A 12,658-nucleotide genomic window follows, 5' to 3' on the forward strand; every position below is an offset into this window, starting at 1 on the left:
CAGTGCTCAGTATAATTGAATACAGCCCATTTAGAAAAGGAATAATCTTATACTTTATTTCTCAGTAAATATATGCAGTGTACTTTAGTGCATTTAAATAAAACTTTTAAATAAAAAAGATTTATTAAACAGATATATTTATTAAAATAATATTTTAGTCACCAAACATATTTAGAAATCGAAAGATAATACAATTAAAATTAGGCAAAATATTGTAAAAAAAATAAAAATAAAAAAAATCACAACCTACAAATTTTCAACTAAATATTTCAGTTTTTTTTTTTTTGCTCCTCTTGATTTGTTTCCTCTTTTTTTTTTTTATATGTATTTAATATTTTTATATAACATATGGTTGTGCTAGTTTTTTGACTGTTCTCATAAGTTATATTGTTAGATAAGCTCCAGATTTGGCTTCAGTATACTGAATAATCTAATGTATATGCACAAATAAAATTTTGTAGCTAATGAGCTTTATTAAAGGATATTTGTAAGGGGTGTACACATATATGCTGAGCACTGTAGTATGAGGAATATTATTAGACAGTAAAAAAAAATAATAATAACAAATAGCAAACCTACACTGCAAAGAACTACTTTTTAAAGGTCTTGTTTTAAGCCATTTGTTTTGGTTGGTTGCAAATTCTGATAGATTTACATCATTGATTACATTTAAGACAAAAACAATCAAACACCAAAACAGAAAAAAACAAACATACATTTTAATAAGATGATTGATTATAAACATTATAACTATCATGGTAAAAATGCTCAAAAGAAATTGGAAATCAATTTAAGTTGATAATAGAAAAAAATGTAATAGAAAAATTTGAATAGAAAAAAAAAGTATGTATTATTATTATTATTATTATTATTATTAATAATAATAATAATAATAATAATAATTATTATTATTATTATTATTATTATCATTATTGTTATTATTATTATTTATTTATTTATTTTTAGGTAAGCTAAGCAGATATACTCAAAAAAAAATGTAGTTTGCTGTTTGCTTAAACTGCTTATTTTAAATGACCTGAAACAACAATTCTTGATGCTTTTTTTTGGGAAGGGAATAACTTAATTGTTTTATATTCAAACCACAAAAAATGTGTAGTTAACTTTCCTTAAAGTTGTCCCAACACAAATCGATTGTATGGAACCCAGCATTTTTACAGCATACTTCAAAAAATGCCAAAGCTTTTTGTACACTAATTAAAACGCATCTATAGCCAATCTTAACCCATCATGCTTCTTTGTATTAGGTTGTTTACAATTTCCACAACTGGCTGGATTGACCAGATCCATGTTGACAATCGGCATGTTCTTTTTTCCCACAATGGCCATCAAACTGAAACATGATTGGCAGCATTGTGTTATTTTTCCAGTAGATGGCAGTCTTTCATAAGTGCTGCATATCGTGTTCAGGTCAAGGTTGACATTTGCAGTTTTTAATTGATCTCTTATTTATGTATATAATATGGCTTTTTTTCTCTGCCATGGCTTGCCTAGGCAGTATACATCTCTCAATAACTGTTTGGTCCTGTTGTAATAAGAAACGATAATTAATGTAGTGATTGGCTGAAGTAATTTATAATGTACGATCACAGTGTGTTAAGGTAATGACTGAAGTGTGTTTATAGTAATTTTACAAGAGCCTTGAATGTTTTTTTTTTTTACAAGAGCTTTGAGTCTAAACTGTGCGTTTTATAATAGATGTCATTTATTTTACGAACCAAGCCAGAGAACATATTCATCACAACCTTGTTAAACAGTGCAAAGGATGGCCGTTAGAGGGAGCACTTTTCTCACAGACTGACATCTATTGGCTTGTACTGATAAATGTCTCCTCTTTTTGAAGGGATTTCTGATCGCTTGGAGTTAAAGCCTGGATTTGACAGCGCCGTCACAGACGTAAGAGGTAGTCACGATTACAATAATATATATTTAAAAACACGCAACTATTGCCAAAAGATCCTTGTATGCAGTTTTTTAGGGGAAAAATGATTATCCATGATTTGTCTTAACTTTGTCGTATGTTTTTACTGTTTTTTGCATTTACCTGCACATAAATAAATAAATATCTGAATATTCAGTTGCACTTTAGTTTAGGTCACAGTTCACTGTATTAACTAACAATTTACCAATAACTAACTAGTTTAATACACTACTAATTAGCTGTTTATTGATAGTAAGGTAGAAGTTGGATTTAGGTTTCAGTTAGGAGATTATATTTTATAACTACTAATGAACAGTTAATATCTCAATAATAGTCACGTAACAAGATAGTTAATTAATTGCATGAATTTTGACCTAAACTAAAGTATTCTTCCAAATATTCGTCTAACTTCTATTCCACAAAATATTCTTCTAACTTTAAGATCAGACTTTATCGTTATGCAACGTGTAATTTCGTTTGATGTAACTTATTTTATGCAAAAAATCTTTACAAGCATATTTAGGACAGCCATCATTTGATGACGTGAAAGACTTTGAAGAACAGTGCATCCCTATAATACTAATTGATTGTAATCTTAAATCTGTGGCAATCTTTAGTACTATTCATCAGAGCTATGTAATAGGTTAAACATAACATAAGGTACAATTACGTATGGTGACACAGTGGAAGGTTGCTGGTTCAAGCCTTGGCTGTGTCAGTTGGCATTTCTGTGTGAAGTTTGCATGTTCTCCCCGTGTTTGTGTGGGTTTTCTCTGGGTGCTCCAGTTTCCCCCACAGTAAAAAGACATGCGCTAGGTGAATTGATTAAACTAAATTGGCTGTAGTGTATGAGTGTGAAGGAGTGTGTATGGATGTTTCCCAGTACTAGGTTGCAGCTGGAAGGGCATCCGCTGTGTAAAACATATGCTGGATAAATTGGTGGTTCATTCTGCTGTGCTGGAAAATGAATGAATGAACAATTACTTCCTACATATTTATATATTATATAAAATGTTTATTATTTATATTTGTATCATTACAGACCCGAGAATATATGTATTGTTTTATTTATTTAAATGCATTTTAAGACAAATCAACAGAATATTTAATCTGGATTTTGACATTTTGTTGTCATACTAAATTTATATGTTAAATGTAAAATAGTTTTTTTGGACCAACCGGGTCCGGAAAGCATCATGGATGCCTTATATGTATTTGAATTAACTAGTTAATTTTACATGGGAAAACCTGTAGAAAACAAGTATATATAGATATTTATAAACTCATACTCATTAAATACTTAAATAAATTACATAATTTTCACACAATTGTAAATTCTGAAATTAATATGAATCTTATTTTTTATATATTCTTATTAATTAATTTCAGAATTTACAATTAATTGAGCATGTTATATAATATAGGTGTATATCAGATAAATTTAATAAAAAAACAGTAAATATTGTTTAACCCTTTAACTGCCACACCAAGAAAACTCCTAATGTCGCTAGTTAACACACTCAATGCATTTTTTTTCAACACATCCCATAATTTCTTAAATATCAACCTCTACCAAATGGTTGATATGTTGGTTTATGGTAAAAGGACCGAAATTAATACATTTACTATGAAAATCAGAAAAATATGAAGTGTAAGACCAATTTATTTAAAAAATCTAAATAAAACATTTTTAAATACTAAATTATCTTTATTTTTTGCTGTAAGCCATAATAGTTTTACATAGTTTACATAGTTTGTTTTTACAATAATACCAAAATCAAGTGTAGAACTGCAACAGGATTTTTGTTTGATTTTGTTTTGCAAACCAACAATGCTGTGTGTGTAAACCATTTGGTAAAGCAGGCTGTTTAAGGCATATGCTTTTGAAATGGATGTAATGCAAGATTTTTTTTTCTACATTACATAAATTGTTAAAGAAAATGTACGTAACATGAATGACAAATGCATATAGCTAAAGTAAATGTACTGATATTTCACATTGAATCGAATTAAACTATAAATTTACATCTATAGTTTATTTCTATAAATTAAGAATGCTCACATGTTTTATTTTTTTGTTTATCTTTCTTGCAGAATCTTGGTTTGGAGAAGCAGAAGAAAACCATTAAAATAAAAAAATACATAAAAAACCCTAGAAAGAGGAACAGCAAGGAGTTGCTCAGGTAATACATCAGATTTATGCATATTTCATATTTTCTCACACATACAGTATATGTCTTTCTGCTAAACAAAGTGAATACTGAAGTCATTGCATGTGGGAACAGGGATGAGGTTCTCAAAGAGAATACGTACCTTGGCTCTAAGGGTCAAACAACAAAAAATAAGGTCAGGAAGGTTAGTGTGATTCTGGAGTCAGAACTAAGTTTAAGCAGTCATGTCAAAGCAGTAACTAAATCAGCATACTATCATCTCAAAAACATTGCAAGAATTTAGATTCTTTGTTTCCGGTGAGGACTTGTTTATGCTTTTATCAACATCAGAGTGGATTACTGTAATGGACTCCTGACTGACCTTCCCAAAAAGACAGTCAGACAGTTCATCTCATACAGAACGATGCTGCTAGGATTCTGACTAAAACCAGAAAATCAAAGCATATCACACCTGTCCTTAGATCTTTACACTGGCTCCCAGATACATTCAGAATATATTTTAAAGTATTATTACATGTCTATAAATAACTAAATAGGACTATGCATGGGCCGGTATACGTTTCTGATGCTATGATAACCTTTGCGGTTATCAAGGTATCATGGGATTTCTGCAGTTTTTATCAAGTCAAATTGAAGACTTTTTAAGACCCTTTTAACACCATAAAGAAGGCCCATACTATAAAACCCAAAAAGTTAATATAGCTCAAACTGTTTTAGGAAACCGATTGCAACAAACCCTTTAAGTTCAAAAACTAATCGTTATGAGTACTGTTAACTTAATCCATTTGAGTAAACGAAGCAATTTGAGCACAGTATAAATAATAAATAGAGAACTTAACAATAAATGAAGAGAACTTAAACCAACTGAGTACAGTAAAATCCAATAAGTTAAGGCAACTTAAACCAATTGAGGAAACCGATTGCAACAAACCATTTGAGTAAAAAAAAAACAAATCTATATGAGTTCTGTGAACTTACTCCATTTAAGCGGAAGTAATGAGGTATTCAATTAACTCATTAGCTTCAAAACTCTTCAAATGAGTATTTACCTTTCAGTAAATTTTGACTTAACTACACTCATTTCCTTTGATAAAGTTGACTGTTGGGTTTTACAGTGCAGTATTATCATGAGGAATCGTTTAATTGTTTTTAGTTTTTTCCCCTGATTAGGGAATTTAATTTGGGGAATTTGCTGTAAAAATGTCTAACATCCTGTTGTGAACAATCTTAAAAACTTAAATATAAAAATAAGGTTTTATTGAGATATATTCTTGATCATTAGATGGATATCGGCCCAAATTGAGTAGCTTAACTTGGACAAAAGAAAATTAAGACCTGTTTAAAACAATTTAAGACCTACAACACAATATGTAAGTGAATTTAAGACTCTTTAGGGCCTACAATTTAAGACCCTGCGGAAACCCTGTTACTGCTGTAAAATAATTTCTTTTTACATGTCTTATTAAAAAACAACAACTATTTTCCCCATTTAACAAAGTAGATTACATTTATATAAATATTTATGATATTTTGGAACAGTAAACATGTCAGACTAAATCAGATAAACCATTGGCTTCTACTATCTTCATTAGCTTCAAAAACACAGATTTCCTTACAACACATAAAAGAAACACAAAAAAAACCTTTATATAGACTCGTTAGAAACAGCATAGGAAAACATTTTTGTGGTTTTAATACCTTGATTTTACAAACCACGGTAAACCTTAAAACCAGTTATCGTCCTATGCATACCTAGGACCTCAATACATTACAGATATGCTCACTAAATACAAACATAACAGATCATTTGGATCATCAGGATCAAGTAAAATAGAAATTCAAAGAGTTCAGTCAAAGCAGGGTGAATCTGCCTACAGCTATTACGTCCCCCCTGCTGGAATCAGCTTCCAGAAATGATCAGATGCACTCCAACATTGGGCACATTCAAATCAAGCTGAGCCTTTACTGAATGAGCACTTAGCTACAGGTACTTCCCACAGATTGCGCTATTATGTTTTTGTTTTCTTTTTCATTCCTTCAAAATCTGTTTTAACACCTTTAATCTAAGTTTTGTTCTGTTTTTAAAAATGTTTCTTTTATTCTTGTTTATGTTAAGCACTTTGATGTACTATTGTGTATGAAATGTGCTATATAAATAATCTTGCCTTGTCTTTATGAAAGGTGAGGTACACTGGACAGACTGAACTCCTCCGAGTCTTCTGGAAGTGTGACGGCGCGTGGTCACATGACCTGGAAGAGAAAACCCAAGAGACTCCTGGGATCCCTCTCTGGTTAGTAAACTTAAATCTTCAAACTTGACAGATGTTTTTAGGTAAACCCTACTATAAGTGGTGAAATGCGCAACACTTAACTAGAAGCTGATGTTAACGAGACGCTCCTGATGAAGCGTTCAGTAAAGCGTGAGATGAGTAAATCAGCACACATATGGCCTGTGTGTGTTTTCACCCGTGCTCTTCAGGCAAACCCCCATTTCTCTACACAGAGACCCTGATGTGGAGAAGCTGCGGCGTACGGCAGCCTCGCATGACTGACAAAACGTGGCTTAAACTGACACCACGACACAGTTCGCTGTTTTGATTTGCCCTTGTGTCTGCAGAATGGGCCAGTTATCAACCTGGAAAGAAGTCTAAAGGCTGATGAACTGATCCGCACGGCGACACAGCTGCGCTCTCTTCCCCTCTTCATCTGGCCAGTCTCTCTCCATTTATGTCCTGAGAGCCACAACTTTCTGCAACTCTGGTGAGTACGGTGCCCTTTCTTTTGTTAGAACTCCTTCTAATCCTTATAATCTTGCAGAACCAGTTCCTTTTAGGCCCCCGTTTTTTGGAGCAGGAAAAAGCATTATGGGAAATTGGATGACCTTTTCTGTTGGCAATCTATTGGTGAATCAGCATCCATGCATCTGGGAGCTTTCGCTGACTGTTGTAGGCCTTGAAGCGCATGGGTTTATTTTTGTGCTGAATTGAAAGCGCATAGATTGATCCCCCCCCTGACCCCCCTGTTTGAATGTTTTGAGCATGTTTGTTGAGGAGAAAGTCATTTGCAGTGGTGTTGCAAAAATTGACGGTGATATATTTAGCTGGTGTGATGTGAGTTTTTTGCTGACTAGGTCCCCGTTTACACTATTACGTTTTAGGATTAAATGCATAAGTTTTGCTACGGTTACGCCTTCCATCCACACTACCCCGGTGTATTCAAGCCCCAAAAACAGAGCGTTTTGAAAACATTGAAGAGGCCGTTTTGATTTTAAAATGCTGCTGCTCTGTGTCAGTGTGGATGGGGAAAATTGAGACATCTGAAAATGGAAGCGTGGATGCAGAGATTCACTTATCTGATTCGAGAAAAAAACACAAAGCTAAAAGTAACAAAACTGGCAAAATATAGCATACACTAATTTACAAGATGCCATTAAACAATCAAAACCCTTAACATGACAGACAAGCAGATACATACGAATGTGGATGTAAGTGTATGGTTTTAAATGTATTCAGTGACAGTCAAGGTGATTTGAAGTTCCCAAATGAGCCTGTGTTATTCAGCGGTTATCATCACAGAATAACATACCTTGCAATGTTGCGACTGACCAATCAGAATTGAGTACTTCAGACAGCCCTGTAAAAACTCATGTTAACAAATGGACTCTTACTGTACAAAGTTAACCAACAAAAGACCTATATAGTCACAAAACTTTCAATGTCATAGGCCAGATTGAAAATGTTAATGCTTGAAAATAAATCGCCTATTAAGGTGCTGATCACACTGACTAAAATGTTTTCGTTCTGAGAATGTGGGGCGCACCGCACTGCCTTTTTTTTTGTTGACAAGAAAAAAAAAAGTGTGCTGCATTTTTTTATGTTGCTAGCCAACAGCTGAATCAGCTGCATATTGTGTGCGAGCGTTGCTGTTGATTAATATGATTGTAATACTTAATAATATTGCGATATTCACAATTTGTGAAGTCATACAGCTTCGGATAACTCGAAACAGTGACCACTATTCTCTCCTCCATCTTTAAGGGTGCTTTCACACCTGCCTTATTTAGTTCAGTTGAATCGCACTAAAGTTCGTTTTCCCTCTTGGTGCAGTTCGTTTGGGCAGGTGTGAATGTAGTATATCAAGTACGCACCAAAAGTGGACCAAAAACGCATACTGAGACCTCCTTGAAGAGGTGTGCTTTCAAACGAACCCTGGAGCAGTTCGTTTGTAGTGAGAATATGATCCAAACTAAAACAGATACAACTGCAATAAGTACTGCGCCTTTTTGGACTAATCCAGCTGCCGTAGGCCAATGCGCTGTGCATTATGGAATGTGGAGGAAAAATATTTGTTGACAACGCTTTACCAATGATTTTAAACAGAGAGAAAGCAAGGGAAAAGCATTACCTGATGAATTGTTGATAAAATTTCCAGAAAATGACCATGTCGCAGTTTAGCAAAATTAATTCACGTCTCTTCCTGGAGTGACGATGCACCTTCACCGTTTGCTGTGCATTAAAACATTGTTTTTCAGTCGCAGCCGTACTTCATTCTCAAAATGTATAAAGTGATGGATACAAACTATATAGTATACTATGAGCAGGGATACAATCAGTCAGCACAGTCGTAGCTCTAAAGTCAAAAGTGACATTTTGTGTCTGGCGATTTGTTTACTCGCAGGATTTTCCCGCTTGTGAATTTTGACCAATCGAAATGCACTTTAGGAATTATGTTCAACAACATCTGGCCAATGAGTGATGTGGGTTTTGTCAGATAAGTGCAATTTGGTTCTTTTCAACTGGTTTAGACCAAAGCCATCAGTGTGGTGTAAAAAGGACCCAACGAAGGCAGAAAAGGCTACAATGTATTGTTTATTGCCCTTGGTCTAGACCAAATGAAGCGGACTACAGATGTAAAAACACCCTGAATGTCTCCATAGTCCTCTTGACAACACAAACACTGCCGTCACCTCAGTGGAAACCCAGCCTCTGCTTTTATTTGATTGAAGAATAAAGAAGATGTAACTGATGTAGCACACTTTTTTTTCGCAAGTTTACTTTTTTCAGTTGCAGGTGCACTGAATGTGAGTATGTGCAGCACGCAAAACACTCATAGTCCTTAGTAAACCATTCAAAAAAAGGTGCCTCTTGATGCATGTTTGTAGTGATTAGGGTCAAAGTCTTCTAGTATTTGGTGCTGTGATGAACAACCACCGAAATACAAAAAACTATATATTCTTTTAATGCACTCTAAATTAATATTGTGTATCTTCATTATCTCAATATATTGAATAATTGAATATCTGCACATGTCTGTTGCTGACTGTGATTTTGATTCTGGCCCTGGTTAATTCTGACTGAGGGACTGCTGCGGAAACTAGGCTAACTAACGTAATGAATATTAATAGTGTATTTGAGAGTGTTTGCATCTGTCGCCATGGGTTGTTCTAAAGGTTTGCGGCATCTCCCTGCACACGACATTGCGTCACAGTCTCAGACACCTCAGAGGAAGATCTCAAGGGAGTTTGTGTCCTTTGTCATTGTGAGTAGTTTTGCCACATTGGCAGCTTTGGCTCAAGGGCGATGCGTGGAGGGATTGCGGAACCGCGCATTAAAAATAACTTGTGTGGAGCGACGAGAGCTTGTGTCACATTGGCGCATGTTGGTGGTGAAAGGGGATGCCGAAGCTTCGACACAATGCCACGGCGAGCAAACCATGACAGGCTTCACTTTTTGAACACGGAGGAAGGCTTTGGATTGGATGGAAGACTGTGTCTAAATCTGAGCAGAGCCATTTTTTACCAGCACTGACACATCACATCAATGTATCTCTTTACAGGGCTTGTTATTAACATGGTTTTACATGATGAATAAGTTTAATGTAATATGTATATGTGTTTGCAATATACTGTTGAAGTCAAAATGATTAGCCCTCCTGAATTATTAACCTACCCTGTATATTTGTTTTTACTAATTTCTGTTTAAGGGAAAGGTTTATTTCAAACATTTCTAAACATAATAGTGTTAATAACTAATTTTTAATAACTGATTTATTTCATCTTTGCCATGATGACGGTACATAATATTTTACTAGATGTTTTCCAAGATATTAGTATTCAGCTTAAAGTGACATTTAAAGGCTTAACTAGGTTAATTAGGCAATTTAGGTTAATTAGGCAAGTCATTGTATAACAGTGGTTTGTTTTAAAGACAATAGAAAAAAAAATGCTGAAGAGAGCTATTACTATTGACACTAAATTGGTTTTTAAAAAATTAATAAATTTTATCCTGGCTGAAATTAAACAAACAAGCCTTTCTCTGGAAGTAAAAAAAAAATCATAGGACATACTTTGAAAGTACTTTGCTCTTTTAAACATCATTTGGGAAATATTTGAATATAAAACATACAATAATATTAATAGTAAAGATTTTATTGTATAATGTATAATGTGGTACACAGATTTATTGCGCTACATTGAACTATAAGGCAAGTCAGCAAATTAAGTCAGCCAACAATTTGTAAAAATCATAATTTATAATGTAATTTTTTTTTTTAGAATTTATTGTTACCACAACTTCATTTTACAATTAGGGTTGGGCAATGCCATCGTACGATGTCTAATGTAGAACATCACGATGGACGATGGCATCATTGTTGTGGGCAGTGATGAATTTATTATTAACGAATAATTAATTAAATCAAAACAAATTAAGTATTTGTTGCCCACCGTTTCATATCTTACCCACGTGGTCTTTGTTTTACCCATAACCAAATCATAAATAAATAAAAACAATTACTCAAAAATTACCACCTGTCAATCACTTTTATCCGAGGGACTTTATATGAATAGGCAGAATGCTCTGTGTGGTTATAATGGTGCCGACAAACATTGCTAGTAAAAACAACCAACAGGAACCAACCAACAGTATCTAAGGGTTTTCTCTTAAATTGCTAAGTACAAGTGTAAAAGTGAAAGATTGAAGCAGTGTACTAACGCTGTGACACATTACCTGATAGATTCAAAACACAAAAGAGTCATTAGAGACAAGATTAATTAAATATCACGTTTAACAACTATAGTGAGACTAAATGGACTAAGCAGATAAGAAAATGAATGAATGAATGAATGAATGAATGAATATTATACAAAAGGCTGACATGGCCTTGGGCTCAGAGGTTAGGACTGCCGCTTCACAGCAACAAGATCGCTGGTTCGATCCTCGGCTGAGTCATTTGGCATTTTTGTGTGGATTTTGTTCTCCCCGTTGCGTAGGTTACCTCCGTGTTCTCAGATTTTCCCCAAAGTTCAAAGGCATGCGCTATAGGTGAATTGGGTAAGCTAAATTGTCTGTAGTGTATGCATGTGAATGAGTGTTTATGGGTGTTTCCCAGTTGCAGCTGATGGGCATCTGCTGCGTAAAACATATGCTGGATAAGTTGGCGGTTCATTGCGCTGTGGTGACCCTAATCATTAAAGGGACTAAGCCGAAAAAAAATGAATTAATGAATTATATGTCAAAAAAGTCTTTTTTAAACATTGTAGTTATAAATTGTAAAATTTTGTACTTATTATAAATCTTATGTTTTTACTATATACATACATATATATATATATATATATATATATATATATATATATATATATATATATATATATATATATATATTTTTTTTTTTTTTTTATTATTATTTATCTGATAGTTTTTTTTTTTTTTCTTTTCTGGAATGCATTAAAGATAAAACTGTATTTAAAAAAAATAATTAACTTAATTAAACTTATTTGTTTTATCTTAATTAAACTTAATTGTTTTATCTCCAATCCACATAAATTTGTAAAAACTCTTAGGTTACCTTAATCGATTTGCTTTGGGACAACATAAAGGAATTGTGCGAAACCCAGCATTTGTACTGTGTATGCCATAATACAGATAATACTCTTTATTTGAATATATTTGTGGTTAAATGTGACCTGGACATGTTATTTATATGCTTTAGGTACAGTATACAATTTTCTTCCTCAGAAGGTTTAATATTTAGCATCAGATAAACTCTTGCTCTCAATCAGTGACCGTGGTACAGAATCTCCACTCTCTAAGCATCTCCATTTTATAAGGTTTCCCCATAAAAGTTAAGGTTAATTGCAGAAATAATATACAAAAGATGAAGTAAAATACATAAATTCCACACTGTCCACACAGAAGAAGAGACTTTTGGGTAGTTAACATGCTGGAGCGCAGCCTGTCTCCATTGCATGCCTGGGCTTTTGGGGTATTTTGGCTTAAATGATGCTCTTGTCATCTGGGCCGACATTAAAGGCAAGCCCATCTGTGAGTGCAGGATGAGTGAATGCAGGGCACACGCAGATTACTCTTATTAACATCTCAGCGCCGCCATTATGGGCTCAGCAGGGACTGGAGACCCCTGTTTGTCACAGTTAATGTTTTGAGTGCAGTCAGAGGCTGACTTATGATGGAGCGTTTCGCTCCTGTTTAAGAGCGACTCCGTCTGGTGTACTGCGTGTCCGAGGATCGCATTTGTCTTTCTTTAGTAT

General features: G+C 33.9%; 1 protein-coding gene across 29 annotated transcripts in view; it reads left to right on the forward strand.

Annotated features, from left to right (window-relative positions):
- Positions 1-12,658, forward strand: part of pcbp3 (poly(rC) binding protein 3) — a 137,243-nt gene that overhangs the window by 38,360 nt on the left and 86,225 nt on the right. For 22 of the 29 annotated variants that reach the window (XR_012384963.1, XR_012384964.1, XR_012384959.1 and 19 more), the window contains exons 2-5: positions 1,862-1,921; positions 4,034-4,122; positions 6,292-6,401; positions 6,728-6,870. The gene's annotated coding sequence lies outside the window, so the exon portion shown is untranslated. The remainder of the gene's footprint in view (positions 1-1,861; positions 1,922-4,033; positions 4,123-6,291; positions 6,402-6,727; positions 6,871-12,658) is intronic. The other 7 variants (XR_012384967.1, XM_073911926.1, XM_073911931.1 and 4 more) reach the window with 1 other exon arrangement.

Source organism: Danio rerio, chromosome 9 (assembly GCF_049306965.1).
Source record: "Danio rerio strain Tuebingen ecotype United States chromosome 9, GRCz12tu, whole genome shotgun sequence".
Lineage (NCBI taxonomy): Eukaryota > Metazoa > Chordata > Actinopteri > Cypriniformes > Danionidae > Danio > Danio rerio.